This window comes from Boleophthalmus pectinirostris, unplaced genomic scaffold (assembly GCF_026225935.1).
Source record: "Boleophthalmus pectinirostris isolate CB_2022bp ecotype Guang Dong unplaced genomic scaffold, ASM2622593v1 HiC_scaffold_6, whole genome shotgun sequence".
NCBI lineage: Eukaryota > Metazoa > Chordata > Actinopteri > Gobiiformes > Gobiidae > Boleophthalmus > Boleophthalmus pectinirostris.
Genome location: NW_026571447.1, coordinates 23,212,027 through 23,238,431, shown reverse-complemented (window position 1 = coordinate 23,238,431; position 26,405 = coordinate 23,212,027). Strand labels below are relative to the sequence as shown.

General features: G+C 38.2%; 1 protein-coding gene across 1 annotated transcript in view; it reads left to right on the top strand.

Moving 5' to 3' along the window:
* Positions 1-18,959: 18,959 nt before the first annotated feature.
* The window catches only part of nrsn1 (neurensin 1), a 116,173-nt gene continuing 108,727 nt past the window's right edge, over positions 18,960-26,405 (top strand). The window contains exon 1 of the mRNA XM_020937096.2: positions 18,960-19,079. The gene's annotated coding sequence lies outside the window, so the exon portion shown is untranslated. The remainder of the gene's footprint in view (positions 19,080-26,405) is intronic.

Below are 26,405 nucleotides of genomic sequence, written 5' to 3'. Positions count from 1 at the left end.
TAGTCTTTTTAAATCATTTTTGGACAGTTAACCTTGTTTTATACATTTTGTTTAAGGTTTATGCTTGAGTGCAAAACAATAAAGGTACAAAGGGAAGTTAGTCACAAAGTTATTTAAAAAAACTGACTCTTGTGAGCTTTAATCTTATGATCACCTCACCTTGTATATCATCCAGTATATCATTTTAAAGGGTTCATATTACTTTTTTTCTGATTTAGGTTATAATGTTCCCCATTAAAAACATACTTGGAGTTGTGTTTTGTTTCATTCACACATTTTTGAGTAACACTTTATTATTAGTATTTCTACATCTCCAAAGCTCAAAATACTCAATAATGTTCCACCTTGTGATGTCATGAAGTGGTAGTTTTCAGGTTAGTGGTAGTGGTAGTTTTCAGGTTAACATCTACCTTTTACCTTTAGTTCAATAGAGATAGGCAGTTTCAGGGCTGAAATTACCCAAATAATTCTAGTTAAGGTGTATGGAGTTTAAAAACACAGTGGAGCACCTGAATTACCACATGATATCACAAGATGGAACTGAGTGTTTTCAGTTTGAGGGAAGAACTCGACCTAAATATGCAGGGATTGTGTGTTAAACATGTGAGAATGAAACAAAACACAACTCCAAGTATGTTTTTAATGGGGAAACATTATAACCTAAATCAGAAAAAAAGTAATATGAACCCTTTAAAAAGATATACTGGATTGCTCAAACATGCATAAATGAAACAAAATATTACTTTGTGTATGTTTTTGTAACCCTGACCAAACCAAAAGCCAGGACTTAAAAAAAATAACAAGATCCTAACCGAGACCAAAGCTGGACTAAAATCCTACCCTCTCTTTCTAACAAGCTTATTTTCGTCAATGGCAACCAGCCTCTGTTATATCAGCTCACTTTATTTCATCGACATGGTTTGTGGCTCCCTGTCTTTTGTCTTTCTTTTCATTGTGTATCTACATCCCAAAAACAGGGGAGTGCACCCGCTGCTGCTCTGACACTCTCTTCCTTTCATAAATCAAAACCAGCTGAGGCGAAATCAGGTTATTACCTTAGCTGTGTATTTTTCTACCCCCTCCGCTCCTCCTTTTTTTTTTCAAGGTCTATAAAATTCTTTGAAAAGAAGCAGAGGGCAGTCGGTCAGTGAGGCGAGCAGGCAGCGGACAGGATTTGAAAGAGGATTACTGAATAAATAAAACGAAAAATATCCAAACATGTGAGGTTGTAGTGTGTATTTATGTGAATAGTTTGAAAAGTTTACAGACGCTGCATCCCAAATTCTCTGAGCTATCATAAGCTGTTCAGTTTGATTGACTGGCCCGGTTTGTTGTGGTCAGATTTTGGATATTTGAAGAAAGAAGTTGAGTGGTGATCAATACAGCTGTGACTCTCAAACTTTAAGATACCACTTGAGAAAATATTGGACTTTCCAGTTAAATTACAGTAATGGACAAAAAAGTGTTGCCAAAACCAGTGATAAACAGGGATTACTAGTTTTATGCATTATGGCTTACTAGTAAAAAGTAAACACAAATATGAACAGAGCATGTAGTGACTCAGATTTAAACAAATTAAAGGTCCTATTTTATGCAAACTTGACTCTTGTGTGCTTTTATAATGTTGTTACCTCTTCAAAAACATACCCGGACATACCCATGTTTGAGCAATCCTGCATTATTAGTCTGTTTACATGTCCAAAGTGCCAAATTTTACCTTTTTATCTTTTACCTTTAATTCAGTAGATATTGGCAATTCCTGGGCTGAAATTATCCAAATGATCTTAGTGAAGGTGTATGGAGTTTAAAAACACATTGGAGCACTTCCTGTATTACCACATGACATCACACGGTGGAACAAAATGTTTTCTATCTGAAAGAACTCACCTAAACATGTAAGGTTTGTGCGTTAAACATGTGTGAATGAAACAAAGCACAACTCCAGGCATGTTTTTAATGAGGAAACGACATTATTAATTCAACATTAACACAGAACAGAAAGTAGAGTAATATGGCCCCTTCCAATCTAAACCAAGAAGTTAACCAGGAGATCTTTGGCCGGACTCAGATAGATCGAAATTAAAAGAAATAAAACCAAGCAAAGACCAAACCAGACTTAAATCAGTGCTCATTTACAGTAATATGAGATGTTGACAGCAGGCCATATATATTCAGACTCCCATTTGTATAAGATTTGTGAGTATCAATTATGTTTTTATGTTTTAAAATGAACTATTTAAAGTATGTGTTTCTGTAAATTTTCTGTCATATGGTGTTATAACTTTACGATGTGACATTATCTCAAACCAAAATGTTTTCCTATGAGAAAATACGCCTAGTTCTACAGAATCACTACTGAATTCCAAACAGAAGATGCAGAAAAGAAACAAACCTACAAGGTGAAAATACTTCTATGATGAAACGATCCCCTAACAACAAGACCAAGGTTGATTTTAGGTAATATTTGTAAAGTTGGAAGAAGTGGGCTAGTGAATTAGTTGAAGGAGAATGTGTTGAGGAGCAAGGACGCCCGGTAAACAGTGTGTAGCTCATAGTCAAGAGAAGAGACATGATTAAGATGGAGAGATGGTCGTAACCGTGATGGATGATGAGTGGAGTGAATGATGAATGAACGAGTGGACTGTGGGTGGAGGAGCGCTAGAAGAGAAAGGTTGTAAACAATATGAATAACCTCATAAGAGAGGCAGAATCACGGTGGGTGGGAGAGATGGGAGGTGTTCCGGGCCAAAAATAAAAAAGTCTGAATACCATTAGCACTAACCTTGAGCAGGTGAAGAGATGACGGGGAATGAGTAACTTTTTGATTTGTGAAGGCAATATATCTCTTTGAATAAAGCAAGAGGCTGCTCCGAGTGTGAACTGTTGATAGTCTAATGCTGTCATTCTCTTTTCACATCTCTGCAGATGTTTGGCCTGTTTTAGTGCACTTAAATGAACCTTGATCAGCACTGAACTGTAATCATTAACACTATCAAAAGTGCTAACAAAGAGGCTAGACACAGAATATTAAGCATTCAACTTAACCAAAACAGCACATAAAAATTAAAATTAAAATATCACCACCTATGAACTTAAAAACCTAGATTTATCCAGTTTTCTTTCATCTTGTGGCTTCAAGGCATTTTCCAAATAAGCTCCAGTACCAGCCCCAGTAAAGAGTATAAAACAAACCGGATCTGTTATACCTTATACTCATTCTAGGGCTTGAATAGTGGGGGAATAGTTGTGGCATGGTGGCTTCTAGCAGTCTTATGTCACAACAGGAAGGTTGCGGATTCGACACCTGACCTTTCTGTGTTGAGTTCCTTCTGGTACTTCGATCAAACCTTTCAAACTTTAACAATAAGTATAAAATCCTTCAGCTAAAATAGTTCAGACCAAGCTTCAACATCTGGACATGGGTTCCAGGATGCCAGTAGCGGGATCAAAGAATGGGTCAAATTCAATAAAGTGGACCTTAATCATACCTCAGCTGCACTTTAACCTATAACTGAATTGGTAAATTGCACGTTGTTCATTTATGGTGAATGGCTGTCTGTTTCAGTCTGACCACTGTCTATAATGTATTCTCCATGGAGTTTCACTGTTGCTGGGATGGGCTCGAACCACTTGCCGCCCATTACAAAAACAAACAAATGAATGAAAAAATAATATATTACCCATCCATGTTGACACAGAGACCTATTTCCATTAAACTGAAACGCACTGACCTTACTCTCCGTACTTAAAACTGGTCAACTCTTTAGCGTGCCCCAATAAAACTAATTTATAACCTTTGCCATTAGCTCCCATCCTTTAGCGCTGACTTGTGAACAAGGCTCCCAGTGTTCCCGGCCCTCTCTGGTCCCTCACCTGTGTAAATGACTATGAGCAAACAGGCCTGTCCACTGCAGCTTCATGTGGTCTGCTGCTCAGGCCCTATGAAGAGAAATAAAGCGTTTCCTGTACACTGTGGGAAATAACTGTAACCTACTGTAATACGTTCCAGATGGTGCATGGGCTCAGGATTTGATCTGCCCGGTCACTGAGTAGGGCTTGACATGATCAGACATCAGAGTTCAATGTTTGCAGTTTCAATCTAAAACAAATACTATCTTACATTAAAATATTAGGTTGCAAGTCCAATAAAACAAGCTGACATTTTGATAGTAGATTGTAAGTTGCTGAGAAGATTTCCAGCTCATGTCTTTAAGTGTGTGCCTCGTTTGATCTCACTTGATTTGCTGGTGCGTCCCCTAAAGATAAGAAAAATAAACAAAAACGTTTTACAAAGACACGAAGGTTTGAAGGTTTATTTTAGCATGCAAAGAAATAACATCCAAGATTGTGTATTATTGAGTACTATATCAATACTTTGAGGAGTATTTTATCCAGCCCTGGTCAGTTTGGGAATAAGGTGGACTGGATTCATATCACAGAAGACTACCTTTCAGCACAAGATAGAAGAGGAAATACAGCTCTTGCTTGTTTATCAGATTGATCCTGTTGGAGATTTGGTGAAGAAAAAGACACTATTCCTAATTGGTTTCTATCATATCTGCAAAAGCACACTTTGCGATGATTTTGTCAGATTATTTGATGTCTTTTTAATGAATGAACTGTGGTAAAATCCTGGGAACTGACGATGCCATCTAATCTCTTTGACAGCTTATTTCACAGTCCTTCTGCTACAGTGATAAGTGAGTCTAAATATTCTACAAGCCATGTTTAAATATACATTTAAGCTATAGATAGACAGATAGAAGCTATAGATTTAGCATATTTTCAGTATGTTACTTTTATTTAAGATGTTTTACTTCATAAAGCTTCTGTAAAATCTTTTAATAGTTTAAGTACTGTAGTTACTTTTGATGAGACAGCTCAGGAGTAAAGACTTTATCCTTAAATGTCCACTAAGTCAGTTTTTTAGTGGAGATCCTTCAGCTGCTTGCCTTTATGTGCAATATACTGTATTAAACTTGCATATTTCGTATTTCTTCATTTTCAAGTGTCATCATGCACTCTTACTGTCTCTCTGACTTGTAACTTGGCCTGGTGGCATCACTTGCTTGTCTCCATGGAGATATATCGGTTGCCATAATGTGGAACTTTCTAAGTGTTGTGACAAGCATCTTCCAGTGGCTCACAACAATTATTTAACAGCCCGCTTTGACTTTCACGTGTGCAAACCAAACTGGTTGAGGGCACATTTGAGTTTCAAAGGAGTGCAAACATAATACACCTTTATTATTTTAGCTGCAGGAAATGAGGGTGCAAACATTTTAACTGAAGTTTCAATGCACGCTTTTGCAAACCTGGGCCTGCACCTTGATCAGAGGATATACATTCTTTTGCAATTATTCATTTAGATGTTTACTTATAACCTGAACATAACTGAAAATACTAACAGATGTTCCTGAAGGTTCCCAAAGTCAATACATGTAAGGTTAAAAGTCAACTATATCCAGATGCCTTCTATCTCCTCCATTGTTGAAAGCAGCTTTTGTGTACACTACAGTTGTCATAAAACATGAGAAATCTCTATAATTGGTTGGAGTTCTCACACAAGGCTACTTCTAATTCTTCCGCCTGACCTTGCCGGAGTCTGTGTATGTGATAAAGAATTCTTAGCTGGAGAGTGCAGGCATGTCCAGGCTAATCCAGGCCAAAACACACACAAGTGCTGGGTTTCCATGACCTCAGCCCGCTGCTGTTCAAACAGAGGCACAGATGCATCAACACTTGCATACACACAGACTTCTTATTGTTCCTTTGTGCCATTGTATTCCCCATTTGAGCCTTTCTTCTCTCTTTCAAGTCGGTCTCCTGCCACTACCGCCTGCCTCCTCTCATTCTGTCTTCAGTGATTTGTCAATTACCATTTAGCTCATTGTTAACACACAGTGGAAAAGTGACTACCGCTGGAGTTCTGTCATCCGCCAAACAATTACATCAATTAGCTCATATTTAAATGCTTTCCTGAGACGATCACCTTGGCTATTAACAGTCCAAATGAAATGACAACCGGCCAATTAATCTCAGTCTAATTGCGCAGCAGGTACAGTCAATCAGATTGGGTTCTTTGCCGGTCTCTGTGCCCGTGTCATACTTGTGCAGTCAGTCAAACATGAGCGCTCCTCGCTTTCCCACTCCTCCAGAGACACAGCTGAATTCCAATGTGTTGACATCAGGCCCCCACCGCGAGTCAGCACTTTAGAGCACAGCACAGTATGAACTCTCAACTAGAATAACTTGAGGGAACGCAAATGAGAGACCAGGGTGACAAAAACAGGGGCATTCAATCGATGTAACATTATCATTCTTGGAAATGTAAGGGGAAAATGTTTCATAAGCACATTTGTTTTTACTGTGAAAGTTCACTTTCAGCAAGAAAACTACTTGAAGGTAGAAATGGTACTGTTGTCTTGAGTCTGTTTGTCTCCCCATGGGTATCACAGGGTTACCCCGTTAGTGAATACATTTGCAGTAAGGAAAACTGCAAGGGTATGTCCAATACCATGAGGCTAAAGCTGTTGAAATCTTGAAGTAAACTATTCTAAAAGTGTAACAGAAAGTGAATGAGAAGATGGATCTCCAAATATGAAAACAAGCAAACATACAGACAGACAGCATTGAATTATTTATAATATGGAGTTTACCAATCAGACAATCAGAGAAAAGCTACTTTATTTGAACCCAGTACCTCTCAGGAAAGGGACATTGTTTAAAGGTCCTATATTATGTCGTTTCATTCACATGTGCTGTTACATCTTGTGATATCATAAAGTTGTAGTTTTCAAGTTAAGTTACCTTTTGTTTAGTAATAAATGGCAATTCCAGGACTGAAATTATCCAAATGATTCTAGTGAAGGTGTATGGAGTTTAAAACAAAGTGAAGACCTTTGTGTACCACATGACATCACAAGGTGGAACGGAGTGTTTTCAGTTTGAGAGAAGACTATACAGTCAATATGCAGGACTGCTGATGTATTTGTGTGTGTTTGTGTGAATAAAACAAAACACAATTCCAGGTATGTTTTGATGAGGAAACAACATTATAACGTAATATGGACACCTTAAACTAAGTCCTGCCGTCTCAAAGAAACAATAAATGTGTTACATATTGACTTAATATGATCTGTAAACCTTTATAATATCCACTCTAGCTATGGTGTACGTACTAAAAGCTTGTGTTTTGTTACTGGTGTCCTGGTGGCACCCATTTTCTCCTTACTCATCATTTTCTTTTCCACAAATGGCTTAACGGCCTCTCAGATGTGGTGTCATTAAAAGTGGAGCAACATTTTACAGTCTGAATGTGCTTTTAATACAAATTACATTCCTTGTGAACCATGAAAATGTAGTGATGAAAAGGAAAGATGTCTGCCACACTTAGTCAGGCATATAAGACAGCTCCCCACGATATGAAAAACTGTTTGTCAAATGTTCTTTTCCCTTAGTAATGTTCGTAATTGTTCTTCAGCTGATCTGCTCCATATTTGATTCCAATTCCCACCACTAATTAGGAATGAAACTTGGCTGCCATTGACTTGTGTGCAGAGTCAGAACACACCCAGCTATTATAAAACCAATGTGGTCTGTGTATAGCCACTTAAACCAGAGGGTGGAGCATCGAAGGAGTTTGCAACTGCTTCTCCCAGTTGCTGTGTGTGAATTCTTGGTCGTGCCACTTTGTGCTTTGGCCTGTCATGAAATCACGCTCTCACTATTTTGATGAATAGATATGTGTTTTGTTTCTCAAGCAATTTCACATGCTGTTTCTAAATATCTGCCTTTATGTCTTCCCCTAGCTCCTCCCCTCTCTCACCACAATAAGACCCAGAATGAACTTTTGACAGCTTGGTTTATTGCCTGTGTTACTGTGAATGCCTCTGTAAAGCTGATGCTGTAATGCTCGCAGGGGTGTGCAGTGGGAACTCACATAGACTTTGTAACCATATGATAGTTTCTTGTGCTTCTTCAGGAGGTTAGTGATAACATATGCAGTGGCGAACACAGAGCTGATGTGTGAGAATAAGGGCGCGCTTGTTTTGTGGCTCTATCAGACAAAGCAGCTCCACTGTTTGTTTGCCATTTCCACTGGCTTCAGTCCACTCCACTAAACCCATGGGAATTTGTGGATCAGCATCTTCTCAAAAATCTCCTGGGCGTCAAAGCATATGCAGTAGGGGCAGTGGGTGCATTAAGGTCATTACTTTTATGTAGCTGTTCTTATTTGTTTTTGTGAGTCTGAGTCTGGTTTGGGTGTTTACAAGTGAGGCAAGACAGGCTGTAAAAATGTTGTCAGGGCCAAGATTTCAGAACAGGTCTGGGCCAATTTTCAATATACGGCCAGTGATCTGCATAGAGGCATTTTTGAAAGGTTTCTTTTTGTTTTATACAGTCAATTAAGTCCATGTCAGATTCCCTTTTCTTTTATCTGAGTTTAAGAAGACCTGGTGGAATAGAATAGGGAAAGAAATAGTCTGATATCCTATAATTTCTTTTTACATGAGAAATTACTTTGTTAACAAAACTATTCAAAAAGACATAATTAATGCCATTAATGCGTGAAAAATGGCTGTTAATTAAAAAAAAAAAATTATAAAAAAAGACACTTATGTTTTATTTTGAAGAGCTAAAGGAAGTTAAATGTTACAGGAAGTGAATCTCCTAATTTGTTTTCCAACTTGACCAGCACCATGGACCATAGACCAGCACAGGCTCTCCTTTGATGTAGGCCTGTTTGTTTTCTAGATTCTAAAGCCAATAAAGCAACTTATATAAATCTAATTATACTACAAATGTTTAGTGTAAATATCAACTTTCTAGCCCCAATCTGTCTGAGAGCGCATTATGTCATTCATTTAGCTAATCTTGCTAAGAGGGGCGTGGGTGCTCTGTTTACCCCTGGGTTAGATAGGCTTTTTAGTCATCTGAGAATAATACACATGTGAAAAGCTTGGAAGTAATTGGATGTTTTATCTTTCCACAGGTGATCTCCTAGACCTGCACTGCAAAATGGTGCTACAACAACGCCATCTTTGGACACTGTTTGGACTCATCTCTGATCTGAACCATGGACCAGAACCCACATGAGGTAAGACCCGTGCTTTTTTTATTTCAGCTTCTTCATCCTGGCGTATGAGTGTGAAAATTGTTGGTGATCTATTGTGAAAAACTGTAAAACTGTAGGTGTATGATGATGTTCTGGTTTTGGTCATTGGTCAGATTCATGGCTGACCAATGACGAATTTAATGTTGGTTCTGTAGCCCGCTTTCATACGTGAACCTTGAAGTAAATATTTTTATCCTATACAGTCGGTTGCCTTTCAGGCAGTATTGAAATTCCCAGAGCCTTTATCCAAGCCACTGACAGCCCATTGCTGGTATTGCATACATACTAAATAGTTTTGCATCCACCTGGAATGACAGCTGAACTCACCAAAATCTACATTTAAATTCAAAAAACACCCAGAGGCATATATTGTCATATCTACTGATTCCAACTGTGCTATGCGATTTGACAGCTTGGTGACCCTAAAACATCATGGCTGACACCCACCAGCCTTACCTCACACTGTCACAAACCAAAAGGGGAGTGAGTTCATTGTCAAACAAGAAAAACTTTCCTCTGTCAAATAATTCCACTTTTAACATCAGCTGCAAAATCATGTACAGATTCACTATGGTCTTTGAATTTGTTTTGTACATATGGCTGTAATTGTATTAACACAGTAATTGATTACATAGGCTAGTACTTAATTACATAAATGACATAAATGGTGATACTTTGGCTAATAATTCAATCAAGATTGACAGTAAGATGTCTGGATATAAGTCATAATTTATATTAGTTTCTTTGAGAGAAATGTTTTTGTCTTGGCTATAGAGAGCTCCGCATCAGTACTATTCTTAAGCTGATGTTTTGAATACTGCCTGCAGCTATATTTGTGACTAGCATATTAAGATACAGTGTTGGTTACTGGGAACTTTTAGCTTTTGAGGAATGTTCTCAGTCCTGTCGCGGTTGTGTGAGTCAACTCTGTCAAAGTTTACAAGGTGTATGTTCACAATGTTGTCACTCATGTGGTAGAAACAAGGGCTTTACAGTGGGTAAATATTTAGGTCAGCATTGTTTGACTTTGATTGTCTGTGTTTGGAGAGTGAGAGTTCAGGAAGTACACAGGGAGTCTTGAGCATCTGCATACTATTTTCCCACCAGTTTTAAAGATGACTCAATTATAACACATAGTCCTCAGTGGTTGAAGACAAATCCTCATGAAGTAGGGGTCCAAAAAATAGATATGCAGATACTAATACTAAAACTGGTACTGAAAGATTGAGAAAAAAACAACAACACATTATTAGAACAATATTCTCAGGACTAGTGTGATACAACATAATAATCTTTAAGAAACTGTTTTTTATGTTGAAAATTGTATTCTGTTGCCTATAGAACTGTATTCTATGATCATTTTATCAAATTACCCATTGAATCTCCAGCTTTCTCTACATCTAGATTTGTACACGATTGTCACTAACTATAACTACCACAACCTATTTTTGCTAAAAATGTGTTTACCATTTTAAATGATTTCTCAAATAATGTTTATTATTGGTGAGTTCTGCATGAGTTCAAGTAAACCCAAGTGACCATGATTACTTTTAAGAATGCATCTCAGACATTGTAAGTTTATTTTTTCATTTCTCAACAATAAGGTTTGTTTTCCAGAGTACTCCATCTGTGTTCCCACTAAACCTCAATAACATCAACAGCATATCCTATAGCAGAGCGATCCCATCTCCCTGCGCAGCTTCTTTTCACATCTTATTGTCTGTCTCCCCCACTGTCTCTGCCTCTGTACCTCCACACATGATTACATAAATAATTTACAGCATGTAAATCCTCGGCAGCTGCTGGTTGGTGCCCTGCCTGCTCCTCTCTCTTTTCACTTTCAGGTTAACACAAGAGATTTTTTTCCCTGAACCTTGTCGCGTCGGCTCGCCTCTCTTCCTGTCTGTGTGCCTGGGGTTAAGCTCCCTTTCATTCTTGTGCCTTTCTCTCTAATTACACTGCTCTCAGCTCCAGCCCCGTGTCTTCTCATGGGCTTGTGTTTTCTTATGTAAGGCTAGATGCGAACAGACCTTGTAGTAATGATAAGCCAGCACCACTATTGTTATGAGGCATTGCTGTTTGTTCAATGTGATGTTCTCTTCTCTCTTTTCTCTTCTCTCTCTCTCTTAGAGTTTCATAACAAGTGTAGCAATACACCAACGCTGTAAGGACATCCTACAAGACAATTCTTAGTAGCATTGTACGCACAGTTGTTATTACCTTTATGTACTTATCTTTTTTGCAAAAATCCTTCTTATGTGAAAAGTCATTTTGATTACAGTACCTAAGGTGCAAATTATCTTTTCTCACAGGAGGCTTGATTTTGCAGAACACATATTCTCCAACCGTCCTGTTAAACTATTTTCTTTTCTTTCCCTGTACCTTCAATCAGGCTTGCTATGAAGCATATTTTCATACAGCAGAAGTAATTTTATGTTGAAAAGCAAGAGAAGAATTAGCACTTTCACACAAAAAACCCTGAAGAATAGAGCTGAGCTAATTCAAAAAGACGTATAAAGAGAAACCATTACCTAGTGCTGCTAAATAATGTTTCGTTTCCCATTCACTTCCCATTGTTGGAAGCCAAGGTTGATCCAGTATTACGACTAATCTAACTTCAAAGGGTAGCAGTCATGTTAAAGTACATTTTAATTGTGATAAGAAATATGCTTTCATGCTTAAACTCTTCTTCCCTGTTCGTCTGGACAGAACCCATAAATATTGAGGGCTTTTTCCACTGGCAATTAAAATTAGAATTGGTCACATTTTTCACTGTCAGCAATTTCCGTTGCACGCAGACATGTGTGGGCCACACACACAGAAGTGCACAGAGCCATGATACAAGCTTCACCATGTGTGAGGAGAGAGAAAGACTAACACCACTGCATTAGCCCTTTTAAATCACACATAATACTAGCAGCAGATACTTTTAGTAAACTAAGTACATTGCATTTTTGTGTTTACCTGATCCCAAATGCCCTATGAGTCCCTCAGGCTATCCTTACTATTCCTACCTCCACTGTATAAATACTGTACTGGCTCATTTCCCCTTCCATTCTTCCCTTTCTCTCCATTAGGGGAAGTCTGTCTGATTTGATTCATTGTATTACTTTAATTTGTCACTGCTCACAATGAATTTTTTTTCAGTGCAATTTATATATAGTTTACCAGCCGAATAGAATGATGTGATGTATTGTTTTCAGACAGCGAAGCAGACACATACGTATTTGGATGTAATGAACCAAAAAGATGTGATTCTGTTGTGAATGGATAGAGATATTGCATTGTGAGCGAGGCAGGGGAGTGACCTGTTATTTTTATAGTCAAATATTTTGTTGTGTTTAGGCCTACAAAAGTTTTACTTTTACTTTTTATTGAATGTTATTCTAAGTATTAGCACACAATATTGCAGCTCTAAGGGCTATGAGATTAATCTTGCTGCGCTGTCTTCATATCTGAAAGAAAAAAAAAAAGACTAAAACAGGTTTTATGATCTTTACAGACATGCTTTAAAATAGAGAAATGTGAATATTAGATAGGCAGTTCTTGTTTAAGTCTGCTTTAAAATTTAAAATCAAAATCAAAATCTCTTGGTGCTCAGTCTAGGGCTTATACATTATTGTGATTAAATTTGAGATATATGTTTAAAATGCTGGATTAAGTACGTATGTACATTGTAAACAGCTTTTTTAAAAATTACATTGTAAACAATTTTAGTAGCATTAACATTTGACAGGCAAGAGAAATATGAACTGTAACAAGAATTAATACAAGAATCCCAATTTCTGAACATATTTGTAGAAGTTAACTACAGGTACAACATAATATTTTTTTTATAAGACAGAAAGCAGAAGACATTCTTTTATCTAAATAATTGCAGTTTCATAATTGCGCTAACTCAAATTATGATTTCACATATCTCCAATGCTGTATGCCTGAACATTCTGCATACTTTCTTTAAACCATTACTCTGCTCAGCACTATTGATTTTTGAGCTTTAAGAGTTGCAAAGACTCCCTGGTTATTTTCGATCCCCTTTACCTTAAGCTCACCTTACCTGAACACCTTACCCACTGTAGCCAGACTAGATATTGACTATTGGCTGGCGTTGCCTTAAATGCCCAGCGTATGTTTACCTGTGTGTGTGTTTGTGTGTTTATTGTCAGGCTTGGTGAGCAATGGCTGTTTAGAGTGAGTGTGCGTAATGCTGTGTGTGAGCACGCGTGCAGGGAATGGCCTCATTACCCAGGTGTTTACCCCCAACCACAGGAAGCACTTGTCACTGACGACTGTCTGCGCCAAACTCTGCCTGAGGGAGGGAAGAGTGGGAGAAGCATGAATCACCCTACCTGTGACCTACCTGCACGCCTACTGCCCTAGCAGCATACTTAGCCGCCAGCCTACCCAGTCTACTATCTATAGGGCTGATGTATACTTTTGCCCTCCTCTAATTGTCACTGCTTACATGTCTGTGCAGCTGTGCCAGTCAAGCGCTCCCCATGCATGGCAGGTCATTGAGTTCCTGCACTCCTTCAGCAGTGCAGCGAGAGAAGGAGGGAGGAGAAGAGAAGAGGAGACATACAAGCTGTTGACAGGGATTTATGAGCTGATAGTGTCAGACTGCTAGCACAACAACAGTCTCCCTGTCTCGGCCTGTCTGGTCATAGGCAGAGGCACAGACTGACAGAGAGAATGCAGCGATGAGGGTTAGAAGGAGAAGTGAAGCGGCAAAATAGGCACAGAACGAAAGGAGCTGAGGGAAAGAGGCACAACTGCTAAGGATTCTGGTCTTTGAAGGCGGCTTATTTTTAACCACCTTGTCATCTATGTAGCAGATGACTTGCATGAATTTCAGACTAGTGACTTTTTGTTTTGATCCCCGTGAGAAGCCAAACACATGCGCCGACCATAAGCTATTGTTGGTCCGACTGAGCGGCACTGTCAACAACACTTCTCAAATTACATAAACACTACTTAGCACTGTACTTTGGAGTTTACTAAATAAAAAGTGGGCTATTAATATGTCTCCTAGCACAGTTGACAATTGTTCTTTGTAAATTGTGACCAATAGTGAATCATGGCTGGAATTTTCCCTGTCAGATGACACATACAGATAATCTGTCTTACTGTCTGACGCATCCAAGGTGGCGTCTGCTTTGCTCTTCTCAACTTACACACAATTCACGCCACGCGACTTGACTACTTACAACTTTATTTTGTGTGCGTTTTAACACAGATGCATCCTCCGACAAGTTTTCTGACTTTTTAATATTGCATAATAGCACCTAAAATACCCTGGCCTGTAAAATGTTATGCTCGTCATAATAACAGTGATCCAGATGTGAAGTCTGCCAGGCTGAGAGACAGACAGCCTGACAGGGCTCAGCACATATACCCCCTGGGAATAATAGAGACTATAGACCAGACAAGTGATTTATATGTCAGATCCTGTTTAATGATATAGTATTAAAGAGTGCTGATTTACGAGACCTTTCATTTTGCATAGACACTCAATGCTCCGGGCAAAGCTTAACACGCCGAGTATAGATCTAACGGTAACTGGCTTCAGAAATGCTCAAATTATAGTGCAAGGACATTTTTTATGCATTTCCTTAATACGGTTTGGTAAGGTGTTCACGCGGCACTTCAAGTTCACCTTATATCTTACTGGCATAAATGAGTTCCTTGTTCCAGTCAAGTGAACATTGCCAGTTTATTATCAAGTTATAATGAAAGTGGCCCTAAAACAGCCATATGAGCCGGCCTTCATGATCATGAATCATGGACTGGAGCCGCAGCAGTCTCAGCCCAACTCAACACATGAGTGATTTTGGTAGAAGGTGTTGCGTATAGTTTGTGGGCATTTACATTTTAATTTAGATTTTAATGCATAGGTCTTCAAAAGCAAATCAATCAATATAAAGGACATCAACCCAGACACAACAGCCACTATAAAATACATTCCAAAGCTTATTTTTATAACCCCTTTTCAGCTTTGCATTTCAAGTGCAAATTACATGATGCCTACAAATATGCATGACTTTTTCTGATGTGCAAAGTGGATTCAAAACTTTAAATCTGAAACAGTTGTATGTGATAATGTGTTACTGCTGTTACTTTTTGTTATTGTCAGTTTTGGTCCATGATTTGCTCTCTGTTCTTTGAGTGAGGAAGGGCATCCAGTGTAAAATGTATGAGGGAGATGGATGATTTTGCTGTGGAGCAAACTATGCAGTAAATGTGCTGTCAACCATAAATTATATGGGTAGCTGATTGTATAACAAAATCTTTGGAATTAATGTTAAAACAGATTTGAAAATGCATGCAGTCAAATGGATGTGATTGTGACAACCTGCTATGTCTTCCAGTATAACATATTAATGAATCTAGTCCTCTGTGTCTGATAAGGAGTAATGCATACAACGGTTAACAGCAGAAGAGTAGCAGGACGTGTACTCATACAATATGCAAAGCTCTGTGGAGATATAAGCCCATGTTTTAATGCTCTCATGTGACAACATATGTATTGTGATTCACTTTTATTACTGTAACATGGATTATTAAAGAACACAGCCATGCCTGGTAAAAAATCTAGGCAATATTCTGTAACAGTAGTTCTCTAACACTTATGATGAAGACTGTCTGGAGGAAACAGGAGAAACTGTGTCTGTGTTCTTGCAGCAGTTACGTTGATGGACCTTGGGGAAAATAATCTTGAGAACAGATGCCTCAAGAAAACTAGTTATGCTAATTTGTACCAGTTCTTTCTAGTTTTATTGCATGTGTCATGATAAAAATAAATAAATAAAAATAAATACAAAATAACTTAAACCTTACTAAACTATTTAAACTATTACTATATTATTACTTACTATTTAAACGTTATCAGTCTTGATGGGAACTCTCAGAAGCTATTTATAGACCTGACATCCAGTATTGTCACATTATATTTAAATGCATTTGGGTGGTGGTGGTGGTGGTGGCTCATAAGGTGGTCATAAGACACACTGAGGACAAACAACAGCGGACATATTTAAGTAAGCTCAAAACCTCTTAACCTCTTTTTAGCGTAGATTTTTCATAAATTTTACACTACATTTAGTTTTAAAATTCTTACAGATAATACAAAAATACAGATAAAGTTTGATTTATTGATTGATTGACATGAATTCACCACTTAAAAAGAGTTAAACCCACAACTTCTGTGCCTAACCTCAAACACAACACGGCTCTGTCATCTTTGTTATTGTCATAGCTGTGACTTACACCAACAAAAAGCACAACTACTGCATAATTACTGATCACTTGTTTCCATGGTTTTATTTTAATCTTCTTTACGTCTTTGTTGTCTTCCAGTGCGCTGTATGTTGAGAAGAAAACAGACTGTGGTATAACCCAGAGCAAGGTTAGGCTTTAGACAGTGCTATGGGAGCAGTTGTGAGGCTGCTTCTTATCTGTCTTTCTCTATCTTTGTTTGTGGTAACCAACCCTGGCTACAGTGGTCAGACAGGGCCCCCGAACTTTTCTCTGGACATGTTTATCACACTTCCTCCCCTTACACTGCTGGCCTCTCCTCAGCCCAGCAGACAGGAAAATCAAAGCCTCTGGAAAATACCATTGCCTGCTAAATTGTACATTACAGTATTGCACATGCCCGTATGATGTATAACCTGAAAGTCTCACTAGCAAATGCAAAACAGGAAGGAGGGCTAAGCAAGTTCCCATTAGCGGAGACCATAACTGTCTGAATTACACGTCAAGCTGATTGAGTGTTAGTTACCATGACCTTCTGCATTTTAAACTGTGAGCAATCCAATGTATTAGTTCATTAGGATGAGATGGAAGTGAATCCTATTAAATAAAGTATGTAATAAATATTGTGTGATTCAAGTGATTTTCGCTGGCATTGCACGATATGGGTCTAAATGTGCAAGGTAATATGATTAATGTTGTATCATAAAAGTGTTTTGTCTTACTTACCTCCCAAGACATAAAACACATCAACGCCACTGTGGTTTTTGCTCTTTGTTCCGCCATAACTGAGCTGCTTCAAATTTTGAAGACTGCAAATACCGGTAATACTAAATATTTTGTGATGTCCTTATAAAAAGCGTGTTCCTTTAATTGACGTTGGGCTCTTGAAGTGCTCAGTCAATAAAGCAATAAGCTGCTGGATCACTGGAAAAATCATAGAGCGCGAGTGTTACATCTGGATAATGCATCTTATCTGCAGACACTTTTATTTATCTGTCTCATGAAAATATAATGTGGCCCAGTGGTGTTTCTGACCAGCTAGCAATATTGTATTTTAAATCAAGTTTCCTACCGTTTTCATCCAAGCAATCAATGCCATGAGTATAATGTTATTACTACAACTATTACTGGCAGTAGTAGTAATACTGCTATGTTTTTGATAGGGCTACTACTTTTGGTTACTTTGGAACACTTTTAAGGACTGCGAGCTCTAGTATCTCTCTGATCCAACCATATATCTGATCCAAAGTGCACTGACAAAACCACAAACTCACAAGAGAAAAAAACAACAAAATACAGAAGTACTACATCAAAACTGGGTACCAGGACAAAACCCAAAACTAAACTTGGACTAGATCAAGACAAACAAGGACCAGAACAAAACCAGAGCAGGACCATACCAAGTCCAAGTCAGAAGTGAACTAAAGTACATTTAAATTTAGAATCAAATAAAAGTCTGAACGCACCCTTAGATTCCTTTAAAACTTCGACTTACTGACTAAAATCTATTGAAAACCATTTGAAAACTATGTTGGATTTGCAAACCTCTGGCAAAGTATAAAAAAATACATTTATAACCCAGTCCATCCAGTCAACAAAAGGCCTAGCCACCGATCCACAAATGCATGTAGCACCAGAATCAAAACTAAATTAAGGCATCATTCCTCGGTCCTTCATAATCAAAAGTTAATTTTTGAAATGCAATATCAACTTGTTAATCAACTGATAGCAGAACATAATTGTGTTGGTGGAATTGTTTGTAATGCTGATACTAATCTGCCCAAGGTTTGTATTGTATCAAGCCTCTTATTCACATTATATTTTGTTATTGTTATAAAGAATAACTTGGTCAAATGTAAGCATGGGTCTACTTGTATGCATGCATGTAATTGGCTGAAACTTTGGCGATGAACAAAACATTTCCATCTAACTTGAATAATTGATGGTTTATTTAGTTCTGGGCTTTTTACAGATCACTCTCATTACAATAACAGATTAGGTAATTACTCTGTTTTCCACGCGGCGACTTTATGGGCAAACAGAAAGGCTTTTTGCCATTATAGCTGTTATTATTTGCTTTTACACAGCACAAAATAAGCCTTGCGCGGACACTGTTTTGTTATTTACTACAGTTTAGCACTCTCCAAATTGCCGGAGTGTGTGGTGCAGGTTCACGTGACATTGTGCCGATTAGATAAATCTCCCAAAAGAGGACAAGCACAAGAGCATCTACATGTTACAAGAGGATGTTGATGGCGCAATTAGGGAACGAATATTACGATGATGGCTCTGCTAACGATGTAATCTTTTCTAGAGGTCTTGAAGCAATTACACTATGAAAATGACACGGCACAAGTGTTATGTTCCACTTATTAGTGCCTATAATGGCAAGGGGTACCTATATTGTTTTCCCCCCGCTATGTGCCCGCCTGATGTGTGTACGCTAGCAGCCGTTAGCACCACAGGAGGAAGTGTGCAGGAAATGAGATCAGGCCTAAAAAAGAGGTAACGCCTGAACCACCGACCCCAGACCAATAACTGTCACTCACTGCACCTGATGATAACATATGAAAAATACGTCCAAAAACAGGAAGGTCAGATGAAAATAGAACAGAATATGGTGATACAGGAAGAGCGCACACAAGAGCAGAGTGGAAGATTTGACAGGGTGAGACCAAAAAGTGCAGCACTACACAGTAAAGAAAAGGTGAAATACTCTTTCTCTGAAGCATTCAAAATGTTCTGTTTTCAAACACCTCAGAATCTGCAGTAGTAAATCTGTAAACTACTCATATCATGATTTTCTTAGAGTAATTTTGATTTATTGTCACAATTCATATGTGCATTGCTTTAATGGGGTAGCCAAAGCCAGCTTCTGTGAGTTCATACTACTTTCTCATTACAATATTTCACCTCAGATTAACAGAGATTTGGCCTCCATTCACTGATTTTATAGAAATGCTTTTCTTTTTTTTCCTTGTAAGCAGCCATATTTGTTTTGACATGGGCGGACCATCTTTGTAAAGAACTGGTGAAATGTGTATTCTGGCAACCAGAATGGTACAATGTGTCAGGGATGAGAACGCAGTTAGATTTTTGGTTTTAATTTTATACAGAATTGTCAGTAACTGATTTGGTTGCGTTATTTAAATTCAGTTATAATTCAACAACTTGAGCCTTATTCAACTCTTTCTTTACAGCACTTCACCTGAGTGTGAACTAGTGCCAGCCTTGACAGTATTTTGCTATCCACTTAGTTTGTTTCTGCATTTTGTTGACCATTTTACACACTAGTTGTCTAATACCCTCTTTGTTAATATCTTTTCTTAAAAATGTTAAAATCTGACTATTGCACAGGGGGACTGATGCTTCAGAAAGTGAAGACTGTATTAAGTCAGTTTAGCAAAACTCCAGTTTTAATTTCTTAACAGAGAAATAGAAAAAAAAAAAACTGTCTTGATTAATTAGTGTAGACAAGAAAACCAGACTACCAGAACATAACATCCTTTTTGTCGCACAAGAAATGCAGGATACAGGAAGGCGAGATTAAAGACTGTAACAGAGCAGAGGCAGCCAAACTAACTGTTAGACAAATAGAGGAAAAAAAAGAGAAGAAAAAACTTAGTGGCTAAATATATCAGCAGGATTGGCCTGGAATTAGCACTTGTGTATTTGAAACTGTCATTTGGCCCGCGCATTCTCTTTACCATGATGAAAGACACGGTGAGTGACTTCAGTAGAGAAACCAGGCCTGACAGCTGTGTGCGTGCATGTGTGTGAAGTCAGTATACATGCACAGTGGCAAATGATTTTCTTTTTTTTGCTTTCCAAAAGATTGAAAAGAAGCATGTTTATTTTTTTATTTAGTCAGACAGGAGCAACAGAGAATGATGAAACATTTAGAGCACAAGTGTTCACCTACGCCCAAAAACAAGAGTTTTGATATGTTACATTTGTTTTGGAGGCAAAATAGACAGAGTAGTCGATGGAATATTTGTTGTGGGTTTGCGTAAAACTTTGTCAGATGTGTTTCAGACTTTATTGCAGACATCTAAGAAATTGAGTGCCGTCCATCCACCGATATTGTTTATTCTCTCTGTAAAGTCAATAAATCATGACTAGTGCAGCTGCCAGTCAAATTTAGTGTTTTGTCTCTCCTGGTGTCTCTTATAGGAGTCAATAGTTGGACACATTTGCTTATTGCATTAACCATTAAATTAGGTTGTATTTCATTTCTTTCCATTTTCTTAACAGCCTTTTAACTTTTCAGTCAATCCCAAATGTTTAATTTTTAAAAAGTACTGCTCCAGCAATTTCAGATGTGGCCTCACTGTAATAGTTATGTTCTTTTCCTGAGTGAGAGCCATAGGTGTAGATTTTCATCTTTTACATGTCTTTGTCAACATTCCAGTTAATTTAAGAACATTTTGGTTAGGTCTAGAAATGGATGATATATTGATGCTAATATTGATCATTGAAAATAGCTCCCTGTTATTGGACAGACCAGTTTTATATTTTTGTATTAATAATGGAAATAGATGAGCAGTGGATGTGTGGTCCTTGCCATAGATTTTCAAATATGGATACAATCAATATCAAATCCAATCAGTCAAATCATAGATTGGTAACATCTGAAAAATCCACATTAGACCATTCCAGAGTCAGAACAAATTTGGCAAGACTGGCCACAAACACTGCTTTAAAAAACATCAAACAACATGTAAGAGCATAAAATACTACTTGAGAATAGTTGAGCCATTAGTTATTAGATAAAGTAATTGAATATTTTTTGGAAAGGGGGAACAGAAATATCATTTGCCACAACAGTTGTCTTCTTGCTCCAAAGCCTTATGCATGTCTAATAATTGTCAACGACTTTGTATCAAATTATGTGATTCAGTGAATGACTGATGACATGAGTAAATATACAGGCAAATGCATGAATAATAATGAGTGTTTTCATCTTTAATTAGTTAAACAAAGCAAGTGACAGTGCTTGAAAGGCTTGATGTGACATTTGCATAATTTATCTGGTACACTGTTGTTTTTGATAATTGTCGCTATACCAACCTGAGCAGTACAACCAAAGAAAAGGAATTTTTTCTATGCACTTTGTATATCCATAACAATACTGGGATTTCGCACACTCTCTTCAATAGTTAAAACATTTTTCTAATGATATTCCCAAATTAAGTGTAAAATAACAAATTGCCATCCCTTTAGTGTGAGGTAAATCGCAGCATATTCTGACTTTAGTAGAAGCTAAATTAGCCTGGCTGCGTGAATTGTAACCAGGGAATATCACAATGGGGAACAAAGACGAAGAAATATAGTAAAAGGGAGCATTACATTTACATACTTTGCTGCATTTTGCATGGCTATTTTTCACTTGGAGTGTCATTTATGCTGCCTACACCGCTGTTTTATTTGTTCGAGGAAACAAGGGCAAACTAATTTAGCAAAAACACAGTTGGTTGGCTGATGCAACACGCTGAAATTTGAGGAGCATTCATGCCCAATAAACCATTTCTGTCAGACCACCTATTGAGCAAAAAGCGCATGTGTGTGCCTCTCCATGTCTTTGTATGGCAGTGAGGACCAATTTTAATACCGATCCGCCGTTGAGAGGAAATGGATGACGGTACACTACAATAGTCCACATTTTTGCAGGTGTGAATTTTAAAAGGTTTCGAGGGCTTAGCTTTGGAGCTTTGATTTGGGTTTGGACATCACCCAATATGGTATCCCTCCATGGTGGCTACGCTGTGTATGCAAATGAATGTGACTTTTTTTTAAGTAGGCTACACGCGAGAATCTGTGGGTGTTTTTACCACTGATGTACATATGAAATGATGCTTCCTGTGTGCACTCCGACAGCGCAGCCCCAAGGCAATTTTCATCACTGCTTTTGTTGTGTTACATACATCTATTGTGGGGCATCCTTGTTGGCATTCAACACGTTCAGCGCTCAAACTTTAGGCTTTAAACCTTTCCACTTAACTATCGTCATATTGTGCAATTCAGAGTCACGCCTGTTATAATTTGGAGCATTTTGCACCAGCGTTGTTCCTTCACTTTTACTGTTTCTTTGCTGAAATGCTCCGTTGCTATTAGATGATTGCTTTGCTTTTTTGGAGGGGGAGATTTGAGCCCATTGGTCACCCAGTGTGTGACAGGAAGATTGGCACTAAAATCACCTGTCTGCCTCCAGAAGATTGCCTTGTCCACTGTGCTCACTAAAACCCAGAATAGTGAATAACAGGGCAATTTTATCTGGGATTTTTGAAATGTCCCATCTGGTGTTCGCTCCGTATTCATCGGCTTCACCTTTCGCTGGAACCAAACTGATGACACACGAATCCAAGAATCTGACAAGGCCAAGATCCTGTCCACTATGAGGGTTCATTCACATAATACTGAAACATTGTTCATTCAGCATACAGTAGACAAGTGCTGCTATTAAATGCCAGGGGTAATGGGATTCTTGGAATGCAAAAGCTTATTCAACTACAATAGTTATGTAGAAATGTTGAATCACTAGAATTGTAATGTTTGCAGAGAGAGTACAGGTGTTTCTCAAATGTGTGAACTGGTAAAATACGAAGAACAGATTTGCCGTCTCGAATACTTCCACTGCTGCTTTCATACCTTTGCTTGTACATTTTGGTCCAAAACTGACAGGTACATTGTGTTTTTGTGTTATGCTGTTATGTTGTTTTGATTCCAATATCCAGTTATGTTGTAGTTGAATTTTGTCTTTATGCTTGTGAGAATAGAGATGTTTTGCACCACCAAATCACATCATCAGCACTTTCAGATCTTGGTAGTTAGCTTGCAAATTGTTTCTGTCTCTGCAGGGAGTGAAGAGAGCTATAATGCACCTGTAATCTTGATAAGGATTTGTTTCCGTGTCTATTTAGTGAAGCATAAGAAAGGTAGAGTTCAAATTGTCTTTCTAACATCCGCTTCAACCTGTCAAAACCGATTATTTAAATTGAACTTGTGATGGTAACATTTTCTCTATTAAACATGTTTTGTGTATAAATCATATCTTTAGTACATGTTGGTACAGAACTTGTCAACATTAAATTGTGCCAGACAATACAGTAAAAAGTAGAATTATACTGGCTGTTTAAAGCTATCCAGTATAGGGTCCCTTTTACTGGTATGTGCATTAGCATTATGGACTCGTATTACAGTTGTGCAGTATACTTATGTGATGAAGCAAACTCAACTCAACCACTCAGATTAATTGGGAGCTATTAAGTCTGTGTACACTGCACGAAGTTACTTCAAGGATTTGAACAACTTTTTCTTTTGTGTATCCACTCCACTTACCTTTAACATTTATTAGTATTTAACTAAAAGAACATGCTGTACTATTCTCCCATCTGTCCTCCCTATTTTACAAGGATCAGTGTATTTTAACAGTCCTCGTCCAGATTCTCCTGTTACATACTACATTCTTCCAATTAAACCTATGTGAGTGAGTGCACACTGTAAGACAGCACCAGGAAGTAGTAATTAGTTTAAATGTGTTCAGGGTTTCTTTGTGTTTGGACAGTGACACATTGCACTAGATTATTACATTCTTCATTCTGTATTTCACAATATAAGCTTTAATTAAAGTGTCTACGTCATTCACTTCATAATTATAGTGTCATTTAATTTCAACTAATGTAATATCAGGGGGAGCAAAACATCAAACAATGTGTCAGGCCCCATATGGAGCTGAGCAATTTACTTTCCATTGACTTGCATCTCGAAATGAACTGAAAGGTGTCATTAATCGACTTGATAGTAATTTTCCCCTGGATGATTATTTAGCAGGTTGTAAGCTTTAATGAAAGATCACATTAGGGAGTGATTGACACACATGCTCAGTGGTAAGTCAAACATAGTAGATCTTATTATAGGAGTATGAAAATGAATAACAGTACCCACTAACACCATGGATACTATGCTATTTCTGATTCAAAACACTTGGATTGTTCCTTAGGCCTGGACTTGATACAGAATAGTACACTATGTCACTATGGAAATGTTGTTGCTTTGCCCACAGTGTTCCACAGTATGGCATTACACTTATCCATCTCCATGAAGACAAGAATGCAGCACCTCCAGGCCAATTTACAGGTGGAGAGGCGAACCAAGTCAATGTACTCCCACAATGCAGGCAAAAACAACCAGTACAATATCCATGGAAATAAGACATTGCACTAGAATAGTTACATAGTACATCTTTAACATGTATAGAATATTTGTAGACAAACTTTCAGCCAGAATTTTCCAAACAACCATTATAAACCCCAAAAGGTTTCTGTTGGGCTATGTGAACTTCTCGCTTGTGAAATTGGAGCTATTTGTGCATTTTGAAAGTTGTATCAGCTTTAAAACCTCTGGCCTCCTCTGTCTAGTGTTGCGTCATTACACCTCATAAATCATGCACCATATAAAAATACCTGTTGTCTTACCCCAATGCACCGGCTTGTTGGACTCAAAAATTCAAATTCATACTATTCTACCTGTTCAGATGTAAGAATGCAACCAAGCATGTGATGATTATTGGAAGCTGTGGTCTACAAGCTGTTAAATAAATAGACCCAGATTGTTGACATGTTGGAAGATGTGCCATCATGCAAGCATTGTTCCAATCATCACCTATTGTCAGCTCATTACAGGGGCCTCAGAAACATGAGTGATGCCCCTTAAAAATGTATCGCTGACTTTTAAAATTGAATGATGGACATAGATGGGACAAAATAGGAAAAAACACGATCACATCTGTCTGTGTAATATTCCAGATGTTGGCTTTTTATAAAGGTCCTTAGGAGGCATTCACATTTCCTGTTGTGGTGAAAAAATCATATACGAGCGACAAGGCAGTTGGCACACACCCCCACGGAACACACAAACAACCAGCAAGCACTCGGGGAGATAGACAGATAGACACAGGGAAGCGAGAAATAAGCAAAACCTAAATAATACTGTAATTGTTGCGGCTGTCTCAGATGTGCTCTGCCTCTATGTCTTTCATAATAAAAGCCTGTCTGACTGTATACGCCGCACAGGAGGGGGCCTTCACTGCTGCCGAACACCAAATTGTATTATTGAAGGCCGCAACCACCACCACCACGCTGCCTCTCTTTCGTATTCCAACCCCCATCCAATGTCTGTCTTTATATTAGAAATGTTTTCACTTGCCAATAAAAGCATAATGCGCTCTTACACACGCGGCATTTGCAAGTGAATTGCAGTGCTCCATATTGCCTCCGATGGTAATCAGAAAAAAACATTGTGCAACGGGAGAAAGCATGACCAGTCCAATATCGAGTATGATTGTAGTGAATGTTATCTGATAGAAGCCACTGGAAATAGAAGCGAGCTGTATGGAGGGACGCAATGCCATGCTGCTTAGCCATATGGGCACCAATAAGACACAGGCATATGAAACAGCAGGAACAAATTATACTTAAATTATGGCTGCACACTGCTTGTAAGTGGATGGGACAAGCATATGGTGCAGAATAAGTTAAGGTTGGAGGTATGGTTAAGTTGTTTATGAGGGATCGATGCTTCGTAGGTGTCTTTATGCTGTCAGGGAGCTGCATATCAATTCTCTTTCTCATTTGTGTTGTCTCATTTTCCTCCCAATCAAGGCTTCATTTCACATGTGGCTCTTATCTCACCGCTGCCTCAGCCTATTATTATTCCCCCTGTTTGTGTTGCTCACTGTCTGCTCTTCGCTTTATATTTTTACTCTTGATCTCACTCTGTGATTTCTTTGCCTCCTCACAGCGCCTCTCATCAGCATCTTTTATCTGCTTCTGCTGTCATCGCTCAGCCTCCTGTATCTGTGGATGAGACTGTTTCATTGCGTTTTACATAGGGATTTTTATCACATTACCATGTATACATGAAGGAACCTTATAACATAAATGTTTGAAAACGTCAGAAATCATATAATGCTATTGCAGATAGCACCATCGACAATAGTGAGCAGTACGCCCATGAATGCTTATCATCTGAACTA